Source organism: Lissotriton helveticus, chromosome 11 (assembly GCF_964261635.1).
Source record: "Lissotriton helveticus chromosome 11, aLisHel1.1, whole genome shotgun sequence".
NCBI classification, from domain to species: domain Eukaryota; kingdom Metazoa; phylum Chordata; class Amphibia; order Caudata; family Salamandridae; genus Lissotriton; species Lissotriton helveticus.
The window spans coordinates 466158255-466178995 of NC_136072.1; the positions used below are offsets into that span (position 1 = coordinate 466158255).

The window sequence follows — 20741 nt, forward strand, 5'->3', positions numbered from 1 at the left end:
TTTGCAGAATCGTACATGACTGATTTTCCTGTCCCAGGACAAAATTCTATAGAAGCTAATTTTCTGAATGAATATAGATTGCTTATTGCAATGAAGCTAATGCAGGTCTCAGGTTAGTTTCATGTTTCAAGATTTTTCTTGTGAAAATTTTAGTGCCCTAGTTTTGTATGAAAGTTTACATTTGGTATCTATGTTTGCTTTCTTTAATTATCAAAAAAGCAGAGCCTGATGTTCATTCTATTCAATGAAGTAATGGATGGCAATTACATTGGAGTCTTTAAATGCTGTTTCTTTTTCTTGACATTTGAAAATTTTGTCCAGTTTGATTGTCCCATGGTTTTGATTTAGTATATTTTTTTGAAATATGTCCATAAGATAATTTACCATTTGTTCTAAATTTTTTGCACTTGCACCTTTCATGCGCTAATGTTCCTCTATGTTACATTTAGATTCTGTCCAAGATTTCTGATGGGTGTGCAACAATGACAAATCTGGTCTTGTTCTGCAGAGCCGTACGGTTCTATGTCAAGAATGCTGTAGATGGATCCACCTTGAATGTATTCTAATTGACACATCTTCCTTGTTACCTTTTGAAGGTTTTACATGTATAAAATGTTGTTAAAAATGCAAGGTACTTTTTTGTTTATGATGTTTCCGCATGTCAGCTGTAGATTAACACGATTTGTAATCTCATGCCATGTACTATTGTGTCCGCATTATCGTAAATTCTATGTCTTTCCAGTACTCTTCAGTTGCAAGTAAGGTGACTACTTCTGTACTTATTGTGCTTAGGCTTTGACTATTGTTACATTATATTTCCATTACAGGAGAATGGGGAGAGTACATTTGAATATAGAGTTGTTAATACTTATTTACAATAATAAGAAATAATAATCCACATTTTTTAAATTCGAACCAACCCCCGTTAGGGACTGTAGGCGGTGTGGGCCGTTAGGAATATTAAGCAAGGTATTGCCTCGAGTCACACGGTGCTGGGCTAATCTGCCAGCGGCTCCGTTGATGGAAGCGTAATGACCAGATTCCATAGTCAGTCACCTTGGACGCTTTGCAACACCTCTCCACAATGATTAAGAAAATTAAACAATCATAGGTGTTGGTGTGGTAGGCAGGAGGGCCGATGAGAATCAATAGTTTAACATTCAAAGAATAGATGCTGACCCTGATAATGTCCATGGCATTCACCCACTTTGCACATTGATACATGACTCAACAGCCACAATCAGACATTTTCACAAGTTTAACATTTAGGTCGTATATTCCATCTATTATTCACTAATCAGCTAACCACCTAAAAAGCAAGTCCCACCACCCTTTCGTATGCCTTTTTTTGAATTTTAGATGACAATTTATGTAATATGAGACTGGATGGATTTAGAGTTGTGAAAAATTAAAGCAATATAATACACATGTCCATAGCTATGGTAAATGAACTGATCTTTTCTAGAAAGCATAAAAGTATTTTAGAATTAGATATATATGGTTATAATTTATTCTATGTTGAACTTTATTATTAAACAAGAGTTACTGTTCAACGTTCTCATCAAAATATGAACAGCCATGATCATGTTTCAATAGCAAGTAATCAATAGCAGCCCTATTCTGTTAAATCATTGTTGGTCACCACGCACATCAAACAAGAATTCATTGAAAGCTATTGAGGTGTGGTTCATCGATTTTACATTAACACAAGCCAATATACTAATACGTCTATCATTATAATTCGACAATTCCGGGAATCCTACAATTGAAGTATCTAAAGTAATAAATTCCAATTTTGAAAGGAGTTGTAAATTAGATCCGCAATGTCCATTCAGTTGTGAAAATTTCTGTATAGTTCGACTATGACCAGAAGGATTCAAAGCAAAGCTCATAAGACTCAATCTCGTTGTAAAAGCTTCATGATGTTTGTATGCTTATAGTGCAGAAATATTTGCTAGTGTCTACGGGTTACCTCTTTACATAATTGATGTTGACGTGATTGCCGTCGATGTGTGTCGACGGGATCGCTGTCGACAGGATCACCGCCGATGGTAGTCGATGTGATCGCCAGGTAGCTCTGGTTGCGGATAATCTGGTATGAGAGTACTTTAATGTTTACTTTTAAACTTGTAATATGATTTACTTTTACATATGTCCTGGCTGGATCAATTATTTTTATTAACTGAGAAAAGCTTTGAGCTGTCGACATGTGACCCGTTCCCTCGCCTGGGACCCTTTTTGGGCTTCTGGGCAGGGGGCAACTATTTTGGCCGCTTGATTCTTGCTCTTGGCGCCTGTCTAATTGGCTGCCTTCTTGTCTTCCAGCTCTTTTTTGTTCACCTTCTTATGACGTCGAGGGCATCAAGTGTTACTGTTCTTTCCCGGCTTGGCATGGTAACCAAGACTGTTTGACATCGGTGTGTGTCAACGGGATCAGGGACAACTGGCTAGAACGCTACATCATTCACGTTTGGCTATCTGTTGGATTTTTAAGATAGTCATTATGTTCAAGTATTTTAAAAAAGACAGGCTATAACTTTTCTTCACAATTTAAACGTTCATTATAACCGATCTTTGAAAAACAACGTACATTTAACTCAAACCATTAATGTTTACATATTTCAATCAGAGGTGCTACACTAAAGCAAATTTAAATGTGATCTTTTCTAGAAAGCAAACAAAAAATGTATAATTAGATATTTATTATTTTAATTTATTCTACTTTGAACTTTTTCATTTAACGAATAACTGTCTCCTTGACATCCATCTCATAGACCATTTATGTTGATCTTGCCAGTAAACCCCTCCTGGTTCCTCCCTGTTTGTTCAGAGATTGTTGTGGTATTGTCTGATGCTGCACGCTTCCTCATTTAACCACTTGGCTGCTATGACATGAACTCCATTTTCAATGTAATTTCCATTGAAATGAATGGGCACTCCATGACGAGTTACCCTTGTCATTAAAGATGTAAGCGTACTTAAGAGAGTAGGCCCATTGGAAGGCAGATTTGAAATCTTCCTTTGATAATCTTCAATTGTAATAAAGGTTTTAGACCAGTCTGCCGCACCTGCCTATCTTGTTTCGTCAGATGTGCCACAAGAAGCTGTGGCTCATGTCCAGTCTCTTCCAATCCGCCCGTCTCCTCCACCGTCTTCCATGAATCGCCCTTGTCGGACAACAGTGGCCTAAGTTCACGCGCAGCCCAACTGTCCTACATGCAGAGGAATGAATTTGAGCATCGGATCCGTCCTTCCCGTTGCGTGCGCACACGAAAACATGCTGAGGCAATCGTAGATGCTACGAGTTTGCTTCATGGTAGACAGTATTCAGTATACCTACCGCAGCTAAAAATGTCATAATTGACCATGTAAAAGAACTGTGGCGTTCCTAGACTTAAGTCCCATCCTCCACGTGTGTCTTCCTCCATCTCTTCATCATCCTCCCTAATTTTCTTCCTCCTCAGGCTTTTTTTACGTATAAATTTCACATCTTTCTTTAATAAAGATCTCAGCACATGAACTTTTGAAGAGTAATCTTGTACAAATTTACTGTAAAATTATGTAAGCACTAAAAATGATTGGCAACCTTCTGTCGTCTTCACTGCTTTCTTGTCCTCGAGTTCTTTCTTGTTCACCTTGAAGTATACGGATACACCGGTGCCCTTCAGCTGCGCTAGGGCGCCTTTGCTGCACAGGCTCTTGAGGGAGGCTGTACGCGGCTCTTCTTCTTGTCCGCATCTTCCTCATCCATATCTTTACCGTTATTGAAGGTTACTTTTTTTAAGTAATGAGCTAAGATTTTCATTCTGATGTTTCATGTCCAAATTTTTGTTTTGTTTATAATTTATTCTATTTTGAACTTTGTCATTAATCAAGGGTTACTGTTCGTTCCCGTTCGTCTTGGCAATTAAAGTAAGACGGATTGACCGGATTGCTGTTGACTGGATCGCCGGACTCTTGGCAGCCTTCTGACATCTTCACTGCTTTCTTGTACTCGAGTTCTTTCTTGTTCACCTTGAAGTATACGGATACACCGTTGCCCTTCAGCTGCGCTAGTGCGCCTTTGCTGCCCAGGCTCTTGAGGGAGGCCGTACACGGCTCTTCTTCTTGTCCGCATGGTAGCCGCTGGTGATCAGCGCCTTTTTTTTGGCTGCCAGGGATACTCCCTGTTTAAGCTTTTTTTTTTATTTTCAAGCCTCCCGTCAGCCGCGAACAAATCTAACCATTCGTATGTCTCTAAAGGGCTTTCCAACAGGCAATGAAGTTGGCAGAAGCCTGACCGGCACATAGTTGTAAGACCTGAAAGTAGTACCAGTAAGAAGAATGTAAGAGTTGAAGCATCATAAATATGGGACACATATCATTGCCTGCCTGGGCATAGATGCGACCTCCGTATTGGTATCTTCATTTCTCATCTACTTCTTTGTGATTTTTTATTTGTTTGTTAAAAGTTAAGGTAGCATCATTTTCGTTGTTTTCATCTACTTGGAAGGTTAAAGCATTCAAGATTGCACAGTGTTTTATCAATGACCATTCCTGCGGTGATATAACATTTTTTCTTATACTGATATCTTTGCCTTCTCAATGTTCTTTTTTTAAAATAGCTACTAACACATTGGTAGCAGGTGCGAATACAGCATCATGCATGGTATTAACAGCTCTGCTAAGAGAATTTTTTTCATTTGTCTATTTAGTCCAGCCCTTGCTGATATAAGGCTTTTATTACTGTAACATTCACACTTAGCATTTCTTACCTCTGCATAAAAATGTCTCGGAAGGCTACAGAGTTCAGGCAGTGGTTGCATCTCAAATTCCGGCACATACCCATTTTCTACCAACCAGTCTCTGAATATTTCAGTTGCCCACTTTGTGCCTGTTCTAGTGTTGGTTTCAGCCCTCTGCTCTCCAAGTATATCCAGTTCATGTGCAGCAAAGTTTTGGTGACGGATTCCAGGCTTCTCCATTTTAACTCCAGCAGATTTATTTACCCATTCATCAATGGAAACGTGTCCTAATAAATTGAAAGATATTTGTTGAGGCTTTTCACAAAACTGTACAAATCTTGGAGGCTTTGCCATTGCTACTGCGCACCTCTTCACCTTGGCTTCAATGTTGAGCTAACTGTGATTTTAAACAATAGAATGGATTGCTCTTGGCAGCTGGTGGAGTTTAGAACACTCAGTTAACAGGACCATTACCAGTAAATACAGATCTCTGGAGCTGAATTGTCTTCAATGGAGCTCCCAACATAAACTCCTGCTTCCACATTAGAACACATTTTTCTTATTATGTTAAAGTGCACAACAAAGATCCCCTCACAAATTAGCAACTCACCTTTTAAAAATGCTTTTGCAGATTTAGAACAGTGTCAATCACACACCAGATTTTCTTAAGCAGAATCTCTGAATTATGCACCAGTCACTGGAACCATAGAATGGCATACCAGTTTCCATTTTCCTCCTTCATGTGATGGGTTTCAACAAATGGATCCATAATCCACCCTTGTTGGATGTTCTGCTTCCGCTGGAAGGATCCGCTGGGCAAAAGTACTCAATCTGTATCAACTGTTTTTATTTCTTGTATTTTCAGCATTGTGTCTATGGTTTTCTGCAACAGTGGCTTCCACTATATTCTTGAACAGCTGTGCTTGGGCTCCTTTGCTGACCTTGTTCTTGGCCGCATCGTAGCCGCTGGCGATCAGCGCCGCCTTCTTAACCCCTGCGGGAGCCTTTTTGGGTGTGCGTCGACTCAATTGCCGTTGACCTGGCTGATGTATCAGCTGCGTGTAGCACACATTTAATGTAAGCATTTGTTGTAAATTTGCCTTCCTCTCAGCCGAGGAAGTATGGATGATATATATATATATATATATATATATATATATATATATCGCCGTCGACGGGATCTCACTACCAGTGCCCAAAATAGTCAGTGAAACTGTTCTTCCTTTTTTCTCTTTTTTGTTTATAGATGGGTGTTTGTTCTATAATGTTAAAGGTATTTTGTAGCGTGACCCTCTGTTTTTAAGGCTAGAAGACGCAACGAGGATGTCCTTCTAGCCATTACCCAATGCGCATAGCCATGCATTTCAAGGGTAGTTCCGTCAACTGTGGCGCTTATGATTTGATGGGAGACCTGCCTACCCTGCAAGAGAATCACCTCAATCTATTGGGTCGTCTTGCTGGAGTTACTCGACAAAACGTTTAAGAGAAACCCACAGGGACCTGTCTAAACGCTCCATAAAGCATTCCACATTACAGACCTTGAGAAAAAAGGCTGAGGTGTTAGTTTCCAGCATGTAAAGTTGTCATTGGTGCTGGATCTGCAAAAAAAAACAAATTCGAGAATTTCTTTCGTCTCTTATTGGTGGCCATACCGGTATTAATAAAACAGATAAAATGCAATGTCTGTTATTTTTTGCCAAATGTGTCCGTTCAAATTGAAGAACGGGATCTTTGTTAACGTTGGTAGCATCTGCTATCTTCTCCACGATCCTGCGAGGATCTCCCTGATCCCACTTGGCCATGGAGATTCCCTTCTCCTCGTTTCCGAACAGAGTCGGATGGCAGCCTTTGACAACCACAAGCTTGATGGGTAGCTATCTTCAAGGGCGAGTCCTGACTGATTGCATAAGCACTGTAAAATATCAGTTAAAGTATTCATTGAGAATGTGACACGTGCAGCTTCTCACAACCAGTGCCCAAAAATTCATGACAACCTTGCCCACCCTCCTCACAAGTACTGACCTGACCATAACAGCCTAACATTAGTATTGGTTTTGTACATTAAGGGATATTGAGTTTGTGAACGGCCAATTATTCTTCTAATTGTAATTCAAAGTACAGGCCCTTTTGGGCATTGTTTGCCAATTATTCTTCTATTTCTAATTGAAAATCAAAGTACAGGCCCTTTATTGAGCCTTTTTGGTAACTACTACCCCGTCCAGGCAGTGGGTAATATGAGCACCTGCTGCCTTTCGGGCTGTGTTTGCCAATCATTTTACTAGTTGAAATTCAAATTACAGGCCCTTTTGGGCATTGTTTGCCAATTCTATTTCGAATTGAAGACTGTTTGACATCGGTGTGTGTCAACGGGATCACTGTCGACGGGATCGCCGTCGAGGTGTGTCCCGTTCCCCCGCCCGGGACCCTTCTTGGGCTTCTGGGCGGGGGGCAGCTATTTTGGCGGCTGGATTCTTGGCCGCCTTCTTGGCCTCCAGCTGTTTCTTGTTTACCTCCTTCTTCTTCTGCCTTGGAAGGCTTCAAGAGTTACTGTTCTCTCCCGTCTTGTCAGGGTCACTAAGACGGCTCGACATCGGTGTGTGTCAACGGGATCACTGTCGACGGGATCGCCGTCGAGGTGTGTTCCGTTCCCCCGCCCGGGACCCTTCTTGGGCTTCTGGGCGGGGGGGGCAGCTATTTTGGCGGCTGGATCCTTGGCCGCCTTCTTGGCTTCCAGCTGTTTCTTGTTCACCTCCTTCTTCTTCTGCCTTGGAGGGCATCAAGAGTTACCGTTCTCTCCCGTCTTGTCATGGTCACTAAGACGGCTCGACATCGGTGTGTGTCAACGTGATCACTGTCGACGGGATCGCCGTCGAGGTGTGTCCCGTTCCCCCACCCTGGGAGCCTTTTTGGAACTCTTGGGGGGGGCAGCATTTTTGGCTGCTGGATTCTTGGTCTTGGCGGCTGTCTTCTTGGCCGCCTTCTTGGCCTCCAGCTCTTTTTTGGTTCACCTAGAATGATCAAGAGGCCTGGTTCCTCCCTGTTTGTTCTGAGTTTTTTGTGGTGTTCTCTAATGAGGCTCGCTCTCCATCCACTCAGGCTATCTGGTTTTGTCGGATGTGGCTCTGACCCTGGGCCAGTCTTTTCCAATCTACCTGGCTCCTTCCCTTTTCCATGATCATTACAAAAATGATTCCCTGTTTCCATGCCACCTTTTTAAAATAACTGTATTATAGTCATTAATGTAATTTGAAGATCCTTTGCTGACCTTGTTCTTGGCCGCATCGTTTCAATCGCCGTCGACAGGATCTCACTCCCAGTGAACAAAATCATTGAACACTTAACCCACCCTCCTCACAAGTACTGACCTGTCCATAACAGCCTAACATTAGTATTGTTTTTGTACATTAAGGGATATTGAGTTTGTAAATGGCACCATACAGCTATCCTTTTACCTGATGCATCAATTTCTTTGAATTACTTGTCATTTTGGGGTGACTCACCAGAAGTTTGAGAGAGTGCCCCTTTTTCTAGCATTTGACACAACTAGTCATTTTAATGGTAGTTCACCTTTATTGTAGACTGAATCTGTGGGTGCAGGCCTATATTTCTTTCTCGATTCTAGGGTTTAATATCCTAGTGCGTACTAGGTCTTTCGATACTTCTTTAGCATGTTTGATAACCCCTGTAATCATGATGAGAATTTGAACAGACCGCTGTGACTGTTGAAAGGTATTTAAGAGGAAACCCTCCTCAGCCTCAGCAGAATGCATAGCGACCCCATGACACACAGTAGCATCTAAAATATAAAACTTCAGAAACCCTTTAACTCCTCCCACCCTACAACATTCCTTTTTCTCCATGTCTTTTTTTTGGGATTAATTATTGCTTTTACCTGTAACATTGCTTATTTCTTCTAACAGTGTGTGTTTCTTATAACAGATCAAACGCACGCACAAGGCTTGAAGTAAGCCGCGATTCATACCATTATCGTTATTTAAAAGGTTTCTTTAGAAGCTCCACCAACTTCATTACACTCCTTGACTCACTTGTTCTCCAGTGACATCATTCATTTGTTTTGCTTTTAGGTATATTAGTTGTCACATAACCCCCTGCTCTTTCGGGGAAGTAAAGAGAGAGATCACCAAAAAGTAAAATCTCTAATACCCTACTTTAATGAGGGTTTAAATTTCACGTTTCTCAAAGTAATTAACTTAAAGTATGAAGAACAATTTGTCAGACTTAAATACCAGGTGATGTTACATTCACTAAACTTGCCATCAACGGAATTGCCGCTGATGTGTCTCGACGGGTCCCTGTCGACGGAATCGCCGTACACCTCTCTTTTGCCCGTAAAAGTATGCTATCTTTTTTTTGTGGAGGTAGAGAAAAAATAGAGCACCTTCACCCCAGTGTGAAATTATGCAGTTTGAGTTGAACACTCTGTTGATATTGTTTGTTTTCAGGTTAATTCTGAGTTATCTAGGCTGATCGGTTGGTGACTCTTGTCGGGCAACCTGTCAGATGTTCCCCTTCCGTTTGAAGGATCCGCTGGGCAAAAGTACTCAATCTGTATGGAATGTTATTTTTTTAAATTTCTTTTATTTGCACCTTGAGTGTTTATGGTTTTCTGCAACAGTGGCTTCCTCTATATTCTTGGACACTTATCGTACCTCTTTCCGGGTAAATATTAAAATGTTTTATTGTACTGTCTGTCAGCATTTTCTTTTAAGATCCCTGTCAGATGTTCCGCTTCTTGGCGGCGGGGGCAGCTTCCTTGGCGACTGGATTCTTGGTCTTGGCGGCTGTTTTCTTGGCCGCCTTCTTGCCCTCAAGGTGTTTTTTGTTCACCTTGAAGAATCCGGTGCCCTTCAGAGATCGGATACGCTGGGACCGGTCGGCCTTATAAGTTGTGCGCGAAAGGTAATTTACCGAGGCCATAATATTTTTGATGTGCTTTGTCATGGTGATGCCTGTGTAAATGTCTCTTTAATAATACTTTACGATCAGGAGTCATGAATATCTACTCTTGTTTCAGTATTAGAGTAAGGCTGGTGGACTGCACCTCGTTCTTAAAACCAGAGATGCGTAGCCACTCATGCCTGCGTAGAAATACACTTGTATTAATGGACCTGCCTGATGTATCAGCTGCGTCAAGCGCACATGTAATGGCAGCATTTGTTTTAAATTTGCCTTCCTCTCGGCCGAGGCGGTCACCACCTTCAAGATGAGATCGGACACGCTGTGACTTGCATTTTACGAATAAGAACATGAAAACACTCTGAAAATTTGCTCTAGGCTGCTTCGTTTGGGTACACCTCAATGTAAGCGAGATGGAGTGAAGACTGCTTTTATTTAAGTCCGAGGAGTTACACCTCGAAAATCAGTGTGGATTTATGAGGAAAGATCTCTGGATGTCTAGCGCGCCCATAAACATAGCCTGGAGTTCATGTCAATCTAGCCATCTGACCAACACTCATCTGAGCCACTCCTTCGTCCCAGCCGCGGATGACCTCCTGTTGGCCGACCCTGAACTTGAACGCTTTCTTTCTGTGGCGGGATGAATCAAACTTCTTTCCATCTTGAAGCCGATCCTCGTTATGCACTATCGCGGTCTGCCCCGTCTTCGGAAAGGTCTGTCCGTCCCCAGGGCAAATAGTGTCCACTTGCACTCCCATGATGCTCTCAGAACGGAGAAACCGGGCCGACTGAGCAAGGTCCAATAGCCGCTTTTTTATGTCCATTTTAGTCCCCCTCGGTCTCTTGATAGACCTTGGGATAAGTTTAGCTGCTTCGGCCATGCCCAAGGCAGCTTTTTTTCATAGCCGAGGTGATCTTTCCCATGTCGTTCGCGTTCGTCGTTATTTATTGCAAGGATGGCTGATTGCGTTTAGCCTTAGAAGGTGTTACTGTGCCGTTGTCAGATTAAATAATTTAAAACATATCTGACACGCATACCCAGTGATCAGATTTTGTAGCAGGGATCAGATTTTGTAGCAGGGATCAGATTTTGTAGCAGGGATCAGATTTTGCAGCAGTCATCAGATGTTGCAGCACTTACAACTTGTATCTGAGATACCATTCACCGTTTGGCTATCTGTTGGATTTTTAAGATAATGTCGCTCTCTTCAAGAATTTTGAAATATACACATGTTTTTTATTTATTCTATTTTTAAGTTTAGCATTAAACAAGAGTTACTGTTCGTTCCCGTTCCATTCCACTTGCCAAAAAAACTAAGACAGGTTGACGGGATTGCCCTCCGTGTGTGTCGACGGGATCGCTGTCGACTGGACGGCATTGTAGCCGCTGGTGATCAGCGCCTTCCTCTTGACCCCTGCGTGAGCCTTTTTTGGCTACTTGGCGGGGACAGCTTTCTTGGCCGACGGTTGATTGGTCTTGGTGGCTGTCTTTTTGGCCGCCTTCTTGCCCACTAGCTGTTTCTTGTTCACCTTGACGTATCCGGGATCGCCGTTGGTGTGTGTCAAATGGCTAATGGGAAGGGGTTCCTTCCTTTGTGACTGTCCACTGTGTGCCGTCTGTGTGTGTCGTCCGCACACCACCGGCCCGCCCAATACAATCCGAAACCACCGACTCCCACCACGTCCGAATACATCGTCAGGTTCCATGTCCAGTCCTCTGGGCACACCGTTGAAACGGTCCAAGCATGCCCGCCACATACGCAAGTCCTCCTTCTAGTCCACTGACAATCGGAGGTGATGGCGAGGCAAAGACCAACCTGACAAAGCTAAGCCCAGCCGCCGGCAGAACGTACGCCCAACGTGCACCACTCGTCATGCAAAATTCAGATGACCAAACAGTACCTGCACCTGCCGCACCGTCACCTTCCGCGTGCCCAACATCTCGCACACCAACGCCAACATTGGCAACTTTTTTTTCTTTTTTTTTGTTCCAAATATTTTATTACAAAAATGAAATGTTCTACCCAATGGGCTGTACATTAAGGTGAGACATAAAGGAACATTAATTGATGCTGAGATGAATTCTGCTTCTTCTTGCTGAGTAAAGTGCCTTCATGTTTAGAACGCTTTTGATGTGCAGTGCTTCATTGTTCTAATTAGCCACACACTGTCCAACAATAACGCTAATTTTTTATTGGAGCTCTTCTTTGTCTTGATATTGTTCAAGGGCCTGCAGTCCAGATTGGCTCACAAAGTCTCAAAACGCCTCTGAACAGTGCCTGAAAAGCAGATGGAGGAACTCCAGGCTCTGACCAGCAACATCCAGGTCTAGCAGCGGCAAGGCTGTGATCTGGGCAGGCAGCACATGCCGGTGTCTGAGCTGCTGGCAGCATGCAGGACCCTTCTCCGCCATGTTGCACAAAACTGATAACTATAAGATTGACTGCCTTGGAAACTGACAGGAGCTGAAGGAGAGTGGGGAGCAGGTTACAGTGCAGTATGGCTGAGCAGAACACGGGGTCAGGTTTTCAGGTTTTTATTGGAATAGCGCAGTTAATTAAAACCATAGCTATAAAATATCAACATTAGCACAATTTAAAAAAGCAAAGACTGAAAAAAACAATCAAGATTTGAAGTCCTGTACATATAAAGTCAAGCTTGTAGGTGCCCGTATAAGCGAGAAAACAGTGCAGGACTTAAAATAAAATAGATTAATATAAGAATGTTAAGTAAGAAGACAGAAAAAGTCTGTGATACGTTTTTTGGGGGGGGGAGAACTGGAAGCACGGGGGCCAAAGAGGGTAAAAAAAGGTTGTCCAAGAGTCTCACGAATTTTCCAGTCCTTGCAAGTACTTGAGTGTCTGAGGAAGTGAAGCACATGGCCGATGCTTCCCAACACAACCTGATGCCCCATTTTAAATATAAGGGTTTTAAAAAAAAGTCTTCTGGGGCGTCCAGGGCAGGACAGCAGCACAGGAGATGCAGTCATGATTTAATCTAGTAATTGCACAGTCTGCATGCCCCCTCCTCACTTGTTGGAGCCCATCGGCGAAAGGCAGTTTAACGCAGACCTAGGAGACGAATGAACATTATATTCTTTCGAGCCACTGCATTTAAGTTTTCCAGGAGGTAAGATTGAGGTGCCCTGGGGAGGTATGAGTTGTTCAGGGGGAGCAGGACTGTTGATGTTTTTAAAGCCTGGAAGTCCATCCGGTGGGAAATTTGTTTGACCTGCTATCGATAACCTTTTTCCAGACTGTGTATGGAATAGTAGCTGAGGTTAGTAATGAGTTATCGATCTCTAGCGATAATATAGTCTTTGTAACTTGACTATTCCATGGGTTTCCTGGGCTAGTAAATGTTTCTTTTAGCTGGGCTTTTAAAGTGTTGTCTGCGGCTTTTAATGTCTTTATAACACGGGGTCATCCACCGCCAGGTTGTTGAGGAGCCACAGGAACTCTGAAACCATGAAAGGATGCTGCTGTAGGAAGATCTTCATGAAGATAAAGATGGCGCCCAATAGCTGCCCGTCCTGGATTTGCCCCTGGCCCGCTTAATCCTCTGCCACCATATTTCCAAGACACCGCAGTGCAGGACACAACAACAACTCCAGTCCTTGAACAGTATATCCGGAGACATAGGAGGCTGTATCCACCAGCAGTTTGACCAGAGTCTGGACAGCATCTTGGGAGAGGACCAGGGCATTGTTCACTATGCTGCAAATGATATAATGAAGACACCAGGCAAACTCTACGGCTGCTCCCAATCCCACATTAGTATTGCTTTTGTGCATTAAGTGATATTGCGTTTGTAAATTGCACAGAATCGCCGTTGTCGGCATCGCCGTCGACGGCGTCGGAATCAACGGCATCGGCATCGCCGTCGGCTCCCAATCCCAGCTCCAGGTTAGGCTGGATCAAGCGCAGAACATGCTGGAGGAGGCCAGAGTCCAGAACGGTACAATCTTCTAAGATGCTTCCTTGGCCTGGAGAAGCTGCGACAAGGTGTAGCCCACAGCTTCTAACACCGCCCCGTCAGGAGACTGGATAGAGAGCAAAAGTGCAGGAAGTACTCCTTGTGCTAGAAGCGTCCGCCTCACACCTTCACTCAATCTTGCTAGGTTACCCAACGTGTACAGGCACAGCTCTATGAGTGCAACGCTGTGTCCTGAAAGGTAGGTCAGGAGATAGGAAGTTGCTGGTATACACGCCTTAGATACAGAGGGGTCATCAGACTGAGAAATTTCATGTAAACAACCTTCTTCCAACTGGATGTCAGCCGTCGACGTGTGTCCCGTTCCCCCGCCCGGGACCCTGTTTGGGCTTCTGGGCGGGGGCAACTTTTTGGGCCGCTGGATTCTTGGTCTTGGCGGCTGTATAATTGGCCGCCTTCTTGGCCTCCAGCTCTTTTTTTGTTCACCTTCAATGATCTAGAGGCCTGGTTGTTTGTTCAGAGTTTTTTGTGGTGTTCTCTAATGAGGCGCGCTCTCCCTCCAGTCCGGCTAGCTGGTTTTGTTGGATGTGGCTCTGACCCTGGGCCAGTCTTTTCCAATCCACCTGGCTCCTCCCCTTTTCCATGATGATTTAAAAAATTATTCCATGTTTCCATGCCACCTTTTATAAAATAACTGTATTATAGTCATTAATGTAAGTTGCAGATCCTTTGCTGATCTTGTTCTTGGCCGCATCGTAGCGGCCAGTGATCAACGCCTTCTTGTTGACCAGAAAAACAAACGTCACATAGGCAATGGTGGCACTTGTGCAAATCTCAAAAGCCAAGCCTTGGACTTCTTGGGGCTCTTTGCTGCCGCTGGCTTCTTGATCTTCTTCGGGCTCTTCTTGAACCCCGCAGGAGCCTTTTTGGGCTTCTTGGCAGCGGGGGCAGCTTTCTTGGCCGCTGGATTATTGGTCTTGGCGGCTGTCTTCTTGGTCGCCTTCTTGCCCTCCAGGTGTTTTTTGTTCACCTTGAAGAATCCGGTGCCCTTCAGCTGTACAGATGCAGTTGAGTGCCCTATGTTGTGGTTGTCTAGAGAGAATGCACAAATGTAGCTGTCACACAATTTCAAAACTCCAAAAAGAAAGGAGCGGTCAATAGCGTCTTACTCTCTATGCAGTATCTGAACTGTATGATGTAGAGTGTACATTGTTGTATGGTTATCTTCGTCCACTCGTGGAAGAAACGACTTAACCTGTCTCCTACTGAAGTAACATGTTCTGCAATGTGTTTTCCGTGTAACCCTGAGTCGCTCTTTCTGTGCTCCACCCTGGTAGCCTTTGCGCGGGTGGGCAGTGATCTCGTGACAGATTCACCTACAGGCGGGTTGTTGGCACCCGCTTTTGTTTTAATACAAGTCAGTTTAATTTTGCAGCTTGAAGATCTTGCTGGATTCACTTGCAAACCCACCCACCTCTGCAATAAAGATGAGGCTGGAGAAGCAGGTGCAAATACGTGGACAATACTGAAAAAAGACACCTTGACGGACTAAGCGTGTTAAAGACTTCCTTGAATATTGCAAAGGATTCGCAAACACAGCACAAAACGAGAAAAAAAGAATCCTTAAAGTTTTTGTCTAAGCGAGGCAAGACTGCAGGGAGAGATTTCTTGTTGACATGATCTTCAGCCCCTCTTTCCAGATGAAGTGTATTATAGGAAAAATGTCGAAGATGTGATATTATTCAGCTATCCTTTACACTTTACTTCACGATGAAGTGGTGGCCAATGTAGCCTTGTAGTTATATGCTGCATTTTTCGTGTATGGTTTCCTCTTGAGTGACAATGTAGGACTGCAAAGGAGACAGCTTATTTAATTAAATTAAATTAAATTAAGACAGCTTATGATATTATTTTTGATTACTCCGGGGTCAATAGAGTATGACTATAAAGACATCCCCTAATACAGAAGTAATGGTACAGATGTGTGCTATTAATACATTGCAAAAGAAAATGATTTAAAGTAAACGAGACTTGTAATAATAATTAGGCACTTGTATCCATTGAATGCCAGTATTTGTCAAAGAACAGTTTCATTTTCTCATAAGGTGCATGTATAGTTTAAAAGGGGATCATGAAGAAAAGAAGAATCATTTCTTAAAAAATAGGTACCCTTGAATAGATTACCCTTCATGCTCTAGTAATAAGGCCTCAACATGTTGAGATTATAAGTCCTATGAAATGGGAGGATGCTTTCATTGAGTAATTTTACAGTTTCCTTGCATTTTGGCAATATGGTACAGTCCAGTAAAAGTATGCTCCAAAATTCATCCTTTTCTCGTTCTGCAATCGTTCAGAAGCACTAAATCCTTCTCTGAAGGTGCACGGCTTATCTTTCTTGGACACTATATTTTCCTATTTTCCATTCTGAATCTATACATACAGTTGCACCAGTATCACATGGTCACACTCCAACAGGTCACTTTTTCCAATTACATTTGAGATGCGCTAATGAACATCATTTTTACATTTAGATTCAGTTAAAGCGTTCTGCCGTTCCTGCAACCAGAAATCTTCTGACAGTTTGACTACATGGAAACATGGTCATGTTTGATGTTAAACACTCGCGAATGCTACCTATCACCAGGCCTGCCTCCTCCCCTGTCCATGGCGTCAGGGGTAAAATTCCACCCTTGTACTGTGAGAAAACATGTACACAGTAACCTAACCGGTAAAACCTACAAAGAGCCTTACCATCAATAAAATGAAAGTTGCAGTGACAGATACGGGTCTGACCTTCTGCTGCTGTAAAGCACTATAACAGGGGAGGCATTGAAAATTGCTTTCCTGTCACAGACAGGTGTAACCACTTCGTTCTCAGGCTTCAGTGTTTTAGGGCTAGGAGGGTGCTTTCAGACAGCAGTTTACATACAGGACAAAGGTATCTAATTCAATAATATTAGATTTGAAAACATGTTCAGTTTTTAAAAGTATTCAAAACATCACACTAACTCAACTGTAGACTCCAACATGAATGTAATAAATTAGTAATTCAGAATATGTTTTGAAACCAGTAACTGAGACAAGTCACATACGACATATGAATAGTTACTCAAAAAGCAGAAGAACGATAATTGCCCAGGAATATAGAGGACAACACTTGCATAAATTGCTTAACAGTCAAGTTAAAGGATTTCATTACACAAATTGATGAATAATTATTAATTATGGTTAGATCGATATGTAATTAATGAAAATACATGTAACATTACTGTTCAAATACATATTTTTAAAAAGCACGCTTCAATGTTGTACTAAAATGTTTGTTATAAGCACTTTAGTATGTCTCATGGCGTAGGATGTACATGTTTACATATTATAGAAAGCAACATTGTCAAATATCCATTGGTGTGTTTGGAGTGGACTGAGAAAAGAAGAATCATTCCATTTTATGCTTGACACTACTGCTTCCATGCGTGCTTTGACTGTTTACTTCTATACAGCCGTAACTTTTTTCAAGAGCTTCAGTGCATAATCTTTCATGGCTGTAGATCCATAAGTCAACCTCAATTTTTATACAGGCAAACTTTAAGAGCTTTTAATTTATCAGCGACATATATAATGTCATCTGTCACTACTATGTCAGGCCTGCACTGTATAGTTAACAAGTATCCCTGTTGCATTTACTAACTAACATACATAGAAGTATATTATAGTCTTAATAATTCCATTATCACCATCTGAATACAAATACGCTAACAAGAGAGTCGATTCCCCGACACAATATCAGAAGGAGACAGCCTTACCACAAAACAGTTTGTAAACATCTAAAAACAAAAACAAGACGGCAGGATTATGGCAACCATGTGAATCTACAGCAGTACATGCCAAACAAATACTTACTGTGTAAGTGAGATTTACCAGATCTAAGATGTGTCAGTAGTAATGAAACATGTCAGTAAAGTGAAATGAGTTATTCTGAAACAGTGAAACTATTTTCACAAGTTCTGTAATGTTCTATCAGTGTTTCTGGTCCTCATGTTTTGAATTTAGAGCTACAGTGAAACAGTACAGAATTTTTTAAAATAGTAATACTTGCAGTTGTGGGCCCACAAATTATTTTGTGATACATTCAAATGTTTTTTAAAAGTTACTGTTGGAAGAGCACAGATTTAAACAATTGAGAGTTTTGATACATTCTTAACATTTCTTTACTGTAATATTGGCATTTATGATGTATAATGTAAAATGTACTTACTATTTATTATGCAAATAAAGGAACAAAGTTTCTATTTGTGGAAATTAATTTTGAAAAATGTAATAAATAATTACAACTAATAAATACAGTGTCACTGGATTGTGTCAAGTACTTTATTATTAAATATGCATGAAGATGGTGCTTTCAATTGTTGTGACGCATACACACAGACAAGAATAGACTGTGCAACCGAAGTACATTACAGAAAGGTACCTAGCATTTAATTTAATGATTTGGCTTTGAAGATGGCATGCAGAGCTCGCATAGAAAGTTGTTTCACAGCCATCTTAGTTTTTATCTTGAAGGGTTGCCAAGGTATTTCAGAAACAATTTGAACAGAGAAGGTTGGAGGTTACATATGACACTGGAAGAATGCATGAAAAGGGTGGGCCAAAGTCTGCAGGTACAACGGCCGGTGGAGGCATTTTCAGGGTGGGTACGCAGAAGGTGATGTGTAATGGTGAATATCTGGTGGTGGATCCAACATGCACTGAGAGGGCAACGGCAGATGAATTGTACAGACTTTGACTATAAGGAGTAAACACTGGAGTAACAGGTTAAGACAAGAGATTTGATAGAGTAGTTTCTTACAAGTCACTACAGTTCTGTAGTCGGTGTATCTCTGAAGAACAGAAAGTTAAACGAGTTTGGCTGTGCATCCTGGGATACCAAGGATCTCTGGAGAGTTGCTAAAAGGAACGGTATCACTATCCAAGACACATGACAGCTATATAGGGAACTTCTCTGTCCAACCCTTCGCCTTTATCGATTCAAGGATTTTGGTGAAGGGAAGTTTCTCTATGGGTGAAAATTAAAAATAAATTGAAATTGGATTTTAATTTGGCTATCCTTTTCACTTGAAGTGGAAGTACTGGCCAGTGTAGCCTTGTATTTATAGGCTACATTGTTTGTCTTTAAAATGTTCTGGTCTATGCAGAACTGCAATGAAGACAACTTAACAGAGTAATTTTGATTACTCCACGCACATGGGCAGGAATATCCTCAAGATTAAGACTATAACAAAGATACCCCTAGTACAGAACTGGAATTACAGATAAGAAACCACCCCATAAGGCATTGCAAAAGAGGTGTAAAGAACGGGCTGCAAGGTCCATGGGTGGTGGAGGCAGGGTTTGTTAATCTGTGTCCTACCTACTATCGTGCAAACTTAAGACACAATAACAACCAAAGCCCCTTACTTTATGTCCCCAGAATATTTTGTAAATAAGGGTGGAGGGAGTAAATGTAAAGGGGTAAACTACTTGTGTACAAATTAACTGGTGTGGTCAGAACACTGGATAGTGCACCGAAGAGCCAATGTCAGATATAAAAAAGAAGATACAAAGCAACGCACCATAAAAAGGAAAGCAGATCGTCTACACACAGTGAAAAATCAGCAAAAGAACAAGGCTACAAAACTACAACGAACACACAATGTGGAACAGATTGCGATAAGAGGTGCAAAGGAAGTATGAAAAAGCGGGGTTAAAAAAAAAGGCAAGGTAAAATATCGTAGATGACCAAAACAGTGGGGTAACACTCGGTTGTCCAACACAGCAAATGAAGTTCAAACATTATATGTCCGAATGTTTCAGGAGCTGCACAAACACTATCACCCTAGTCCACGCACACTAAAACCCTAGAACAGGCCTGTATAAGCTCCCTTTTGGCTTAGGGGATACACAAAACAAAGGGAAGCAGAAATATTACCTGCTCCCCATCAACACCAGCCAAATCCTAGTCAACGCACACTGGCAAACTAGAATAGGCCTGTATAAGCTCCCTTTTGACTTAGGGGGTACACAAAACCACGGGGAGCAGAAATACTACCTGCTCCCCATCAACGTCAGCCAAACCCTAGTCAACGCACACTAAAATCCTTGAACAGGCCTGTATAAACTCCCTTTTGACTTAGGGGGTACACAAAACCACGGTGAGCAGGAATACTACCTGCTCACCATCAAAGCAAGCCAAACCCTAGTCCACACACACTAAAAACCTAGAACAGGCCTGTATAAGCTCCCTTTTGACTTAGGGGGTACACAAAACCACGGTGAGCAGAAATACTACCTGCTCACCATCAACGCAAGCCAAACCCTAGTCCACACACACTAAAAACCTAGAACAGGCCTGTATAAGCTCCCTCTTGACTTAGTGGGTACACAAAACCACGGGGAGCAGAAATACTACCTGCTCACAATCAAAGCCAGCCAAACCCTAGTCTACACACACTAAAAACCTAGAACAGGTCTGTACAAGCTCCCTTTTGACTCAAGGGGTACACAAAACCACGGTGAGCAGAAATACTACCTGCTCCCCATCAACGCCAGCCAAACCCTAGTCAACGCACACTAAACACCTAGAACAGGCCTGTATAAGCTCCCTTTTGACTTAGGGGGTATGCAAAACAAAGGGAAGCAGAAATACTACCTGCTCCCCATCAACGTCAGCCAAACCCTAGTCAACGCGCACTAAAAACCTAGAACAGGCCTGTATAAGCTCCCTTTTGACTTAGGGGGTACACAAAACCACGGGGAACAGAAATACTACCTCCTCACCATCAAAGCCAGCCAAACCCTAGTCCACGCACACAAAAAACCTAGAACAGGCCTGTATAAGCTCCCTTTTGACTTAGGGGGTACAGAAAATAAAGGGATGCAAAAATATTACCTGCTCCCCATCAACACCAGCCAAACCCTAGTCAACGCACACTGGCAAACTAGAATAGGCCTGTATAAGCTCCCTTTTGACTTAGGGTGTACACAAAATCACGGGGAGCAGAAATACTACATGCTCACCATCAAAGCCAGCCAAACCCTAGTCCACGCACACTAAAAACCTAGAACAGGCCTGTATAAGCTCCCTTTTGACTTAGGGGGTACACAAAACCACGGTGAGCAGCAATACTACCT

General features: G+C 42.3%; 2 pseudogenes; both read right to left on the reverse strand.

Annotated features, from left to right (window-relative positions):
* Positions 1-10072: 10072 nt before the first annotated feature.
* Positions 10073-10399, reverse strand: LOC144792881 (peptidyl-prolyl cis-trans isomerase FKBP1A-like; annotated as a pseudogene).
* A 1499-nt stretch (positions 10400-11898) lies between these two features.
* The window catches only part of LOC144790819 (transmembrane and coiled-coil domain-containing protein 6-like), a 36109-nt pseudogene continuing 27266 nt past the window's right edge, over positions 11899-20741 (reverse strand).